This window comes from Alexandromys fortis, unplaced genomic scaffold (assembly GCF_014885135.2).
Source record: "Alexandromys fortis isolate MF-2015 unplaced genomic scaffold, M_Fortis_MF-2015_v1.1 scaffold_323, whole genome shotgun sequence".
Taxonomy (NCBI): Eukaryota; Metazoa; Chordata; class Mammalia; order Rodentia; family Cricetidae; genus Alexandromys; species Alexandromys fortis.
This window is the reverse complement of record NW_026068278.1, coordinates 862,030-867,473: the sequence shown is the minus strand read 5'-3', so window position 1 is coordinate 867,473 and position 5,444 is coordinate 862,030.

The window sequence follows — 5,444 nt, the reverse complement described above, 5'->3', positions numbered from 1 at the left end:
TCAAAAACATTATATATATATATGTATATATATATGTATATATATATATATGTATATATATATATCTTCTCCATCTTATTTTACTGAGTGATCAATCAATGCTTATAAAACATTTCTAGATAAATAATCCACACAATTATCAGTGTGCACCTGATGATAAAAAAGTTGTAGGTATAGTTGAAGCTGACAGAGTTCTCAAAATTGACATAAAAGCAATCAATAAACCCATTGGGCTATGAGAGGGCAGTAACATCCTGTTTCAAACATTCACAGAAAATTCCTCAAACTGAATTAATTGCTGAAGAACATATGGAGATTATATATATACATACATATATTATACACACATATATATGATAAGGAGGATAGGAAGAATACATACCATTAGTATTAGAATATTTTAATAGAGTAAATCCCCAAGGTAGGAGCATTCATGGTAGAAGATGGGGTATGCGTGACATAACCTCTAGCAAGTGGGGACTGGGGAAAATTGGAATAACCTTGTTGTCAGGACCAGTTCTGATGTGATAAATGGAGATCAGAGTCATATTACCTGGGTTTGAAACTAAACATCTGTCTTTTTTTCTTATAACAAATGAGTGAAAAGTTGTGCCAAAATCATCCATGACTAGTCCCCGCTGACACTGGAGCATATTTGGGGAATTATATGATTAAATGTTGACTATATCAGAGAAGATTATACTGCTGATTTTTTGTCAAGAGCAGACTGTTATAGGTCCATCTGAGGCTAGGAACATTCAGACAGCAGTTTTAGCAGTCTTTAATTGATTAGAAATATGCTGTAATAAAGTATATTAAAGAGCAGAAAATGAGCTAATTTTATAGAGGAATTTTTCTCTTAGGTGTACATCAGAAATTTCTAGTTTCATAGTACTGGCAGATGGAAGAGGGGTTTTTCAAACCAGAGAATGGGGAAGATGTCCCACCCTTGGAGGAATAGATAGGTGGGAGAACAAACTATACTTGGTATTAATTATCTGCAGTTCATTTATCCTGTGGGAAGTGTTGTATCCAAGTTGATTTCCTGAAGCTTATAAGAAACTTTGTTTTTTTGTTTATTTGTTTGTTTTTGTTTTTTGTTTTTCGAGAAGGGGTTTCTCTGTAGCTTTGGAGCCTGTCCTGGCACTAGCTCTTGTAGACCAGGCTGGCCTCGAACTCTCAGAGATCTGCCTGCATCTGCCTCTTGAGTGCTGGGATTAAAGGCGTGCGCCACCACCGCCCGGCTTATAAGAAACTTTTTAAGGGGCAAAATTTCCAGAGGTCTTAGTATTATGTAGTGTGTTTTCAAGTCCATATTGTACTTGTGTCCACTGATAAATAACTGGGTTTGAAAAATATATAAAGTTTATAATTTATGCTCTAAGGATTAAAAAAGGCTTTCAGATAGAAAGGGGTGTTTTAAGTTACATATGAACAAATCTGAGAGTGATTTTAAACTCTGGACTGCAGTGGTAGTGGCAAGTGGAACTTTGTGACTTTGAGGCCAGCCAAGTCTACAAGTTTAGTTCCAATACAGCCAGGGCTGTTACACTGAAAATAGATTACATAGAGAACAGGCAATAGATTAATCCCATTGAGTCACAGTAATTTTGGAAACCTAAAAGTGATTTGGGTTTAAATCATTAACATGCTTTCCTTCATCTTGAAGAATGGATCTATATTGATTAAAAAATGATTTTTCCAAAATGAGAAACATTTTTAACTCTCTACTTAGAAAACAACCACAGGGACTTTGTAAAATCAGTTTTTATCAGATCCAGATTAGTACTTTATCAGAGTCCTATTGATTAATGTCAAAACCCTTAACATTTGAAGTCACAAATTATCAATAGCAGAGAGAGAAGAGATTTTAATCTTTTTTATTTTTATGTATCTTAAATCATTTTTATTATAACTTAAGCTTTATTATCTTCAAATCTTATATAAATTTGTTTCTCTGTTTAATAGCCCCAGATGTATTGTAACACACCTTGGAGACAAAGCTGGCTTCAAAGTCACAGAATTCCACTTGCCTCTACCTCCCCAGGGCAGGGATTAAAGTTATGTTCCACCATGCCCGGCTTTTTTCTTATNGATTTTTCCAAAATGAGAAACATTTTTAACTCTCTACTTAGAAAACAACCACAGGGACTTTGTAAAATCAGTTTTTATCAGATCCAGATTAGTACTTTATCAGAGTCCTATTGATTAATGTCAAAACCCTTAACATTTGAAGTCACAAATTATCAATAGCAGAGAGAGAAGAGATTTTAATCTTTTTTATTTTTATGTATCTTAAATCATTTTTATTATAACTTAAGCTTTATTATCTTCAAATCTTATATAAATTTGTTTCTCTGTTTAATAGCCCCAGATGTATTGTAACACACCTTGGAGACAAAGCTGGCTTCAAAGTCACAGAATTCCACTTGCCTCTACCTCCCCAGGGCAGGGATTAAAGTTATGTTCCACCATGCCCGGCTTTTTTCTTATATAACCTAAAAGCCTTTTTTATACATGAAATCCCTTTTTAATCCTTAGAGCATAAACTTTAAACTTTGTATTTTTCTCAAACCCAGTTATTTATCAGTGAACACAAATATTTGATTACTGAAGTACTCATTATAAAACAAGTACCTTTAAACCAAGGAAGAGTAAGAAATTTACTATGAAGCCTGTTGGGCGAGTTTCTTTCTAAAGGGTAACTTGTAGCAAGGAAAATTGTTTTAGTTTTCACATTAGCTGTTGATCAAATTCAGAAGTTTGTTCCAATATCAATGCCTCTCTGCTGCTGTTGTTCCTTTCTCATTAGTGTTAAGAAAATCCAAGGTTAATAAAACATTATGCAATCTATTTTTGGGGGTATTTTCCATCCCTTTCTATTTGTTCAGCATATTCTTTATAGTAAGATTTGATCTTTCTACAACTGCCTGACCTATAGTATTATTTGGTATACCTGTAATGTGCTTTATATTATAATAGGCAAAAAAACATTTCATTTTCTTAGATATATATGCTGGACCATTGTCTGTCTTTTTTTTTTTTTTTTTGCAGGTATACCCATGATGTCCAAAATTCTAATAAATGTGTGATTACTGTATCAGCCTTTTCTGATCTCAAGGCAGTTGCCTATTGAAAACCTGAATATGTATCTATGGTGCGGTATACATGTTTAAGTTATCAAATTTTGTAAAGTGGAATATATCCATCTTCCAGATTTACTGGCTTATAACAGAGTGGAAAGAAAGACAACACAAATGTGTTGGAAAGTGTTGGCTTGCAGAGCAGCCACTGTAAACAATAAACATAAATAGACATCTATGCCTGCATTAGGACTGTATAAGTGCCTCACAATGAATATGCATATTTGGAGAAAAGTCACACACAAACCCAATGAAGTGAATATTTGCAGTTGCTCAAAGTTATGGTACAGTGAAATGTTAAAACACACCTATACAATCACACCTATACATAAATGTGATAATTTTGAAATTTTTTCATTGTAAAATGATAAGAAGAAAATTTCAAATTTAAGAGTAGAATATAAGAAGATAATCTTGTGATAGGAAAAGTTAAATTTAAGCTTTGGCTCTTAATTTTCAAATGTAGGTAAGACATGTTTGTTATGACCCAAGTTCTCAGGACTCAGGTCCAGGGTATGTCTTTCAACTTCTCTGGTCATTTACAGTTGCAATATGAATAAATTTGTCTTTCATTCTAGCTTTCATGGTCAGGAGAATTTATTATATTAAAAGACCCCATCTTGATAGTTTTTGCCCAGGAACCACTCAGTACCATATATCTGGAAGCTGCTTTGCAAATTACCACATAGAAGCTTATATTACTGAAAAATGCTTACCCAATACCTCAGATCTCTTCTATTGGGTTATGTTTAAATTAACCCAATATTCTTATCTATGTTTATCCACGTTGCTTGGTACCTATTTTCAATACAGCATTCTCATTAGACTACTCTGCATTTACCTACAACTGTCTGAGTCCACTCTTCTTTCAAGAATTTTCCTAGACTGGCACTTGCCTTCAATTTGCTCCTGCTTAACTGTTGGCCAATCAGCTTTTTATTTAACAATAAGCATTATCCACAGCATTTTTCAATTTTTGTCAAATTAAAAAGGAATGTTTTAATGTTAACAAAGGGCTGGGTGGTGGTGGTGCACAACTATAATCCCAGCACTCGGTAGGCATAGGGTGTATCTCTTTGAGTTCGCGGCCAGGCTGGTCTACAAGGGCTAGTTCCAGGACAGGCACCAAAGCTACCTTGTCTCAAAAAAAAATAATAATAATAATAAATAAAGTTAACAAAGGAGAATTATAAGTAACAATAGCAGTTGCTTAATGTGAGAATTACATTAACAGTATCTAATCCATTTGTATTTTTCAAAATTAGAAAAAAATACCCTATTATATATACTATCTTGGTGAATCTAAAGTTTCATATAAAATTTATCTCCTTTCATAACTAAGACTATCTATTCACCTTCACCAAATACCCCAAAATTGTAAAATGTTACATAATGACGGGGAACACAAGCTGTTTAGACCATAAACCAAAGTTTTTCTGCAACTGTGGAGAATTTGTCTCCAGTCTACAGGCTTATAATATCTGACAGAATTTTCTGTGAAGCTCTATATTCTGAAGGCCTCTCCCAACTTTTCTGAGCAAAGTTTGGCAGTCACTTTCTTTTGCATCTTGTTTATGCAATTTTTACAGTAACTTTCAGCAATTAAGGCCAGGGTAGAATTTTTTGATCATATGACTAGCTTTTCTCATAAACAAAAAAGTTTCAAATGGAGTTTCTTCATTGCCCACCATCCTCTTGAACTAATTGATGCTGCCAGGAGCAGATGTGTCTCACTGTCAAGAAAACAAAATTATCAAACCTTTTGCATGCCATTTTATGTAGGTCTTTGAAGTGTTTGAAGATTGTCTATCTATCTGAAATATATCTCTCTATGATCTTGAAAACCTAACTAACATGACTATAAATTTGCTATTATAGACAACTATTAATCTCTTTTTTAATTATAAGTTATAATTTTAAATTAAGTTTTAAAACACAATATCCTAACCCATAGTAGAAATATACATACAGAAAAAAAGAAATAACCTTCATTTTTTGTTAAAAAAATAAAATCTATTTCCTTATTAAAATATTTTGAAATCAATAGTTGTATTTGGATTAAATCAGATGCAATAATCTACTGTTTTTCTACATCATTTCTATACTATATCCCCTTTTCTTCTTTTTTAGAAAAAAGAAAGATCTCCAAAATCCTTTGTTTAATCATTTTTTTTTACTATAACCAATAACAAGTACAACAAATCCCCCTTAAGTAAGTACGAAGGTTTTATTTATTTATTTATTTATTTATTTATTTATTAAAGATTTCTGTCTCTTCCCCACCGCCGCATCCCCTTTCCC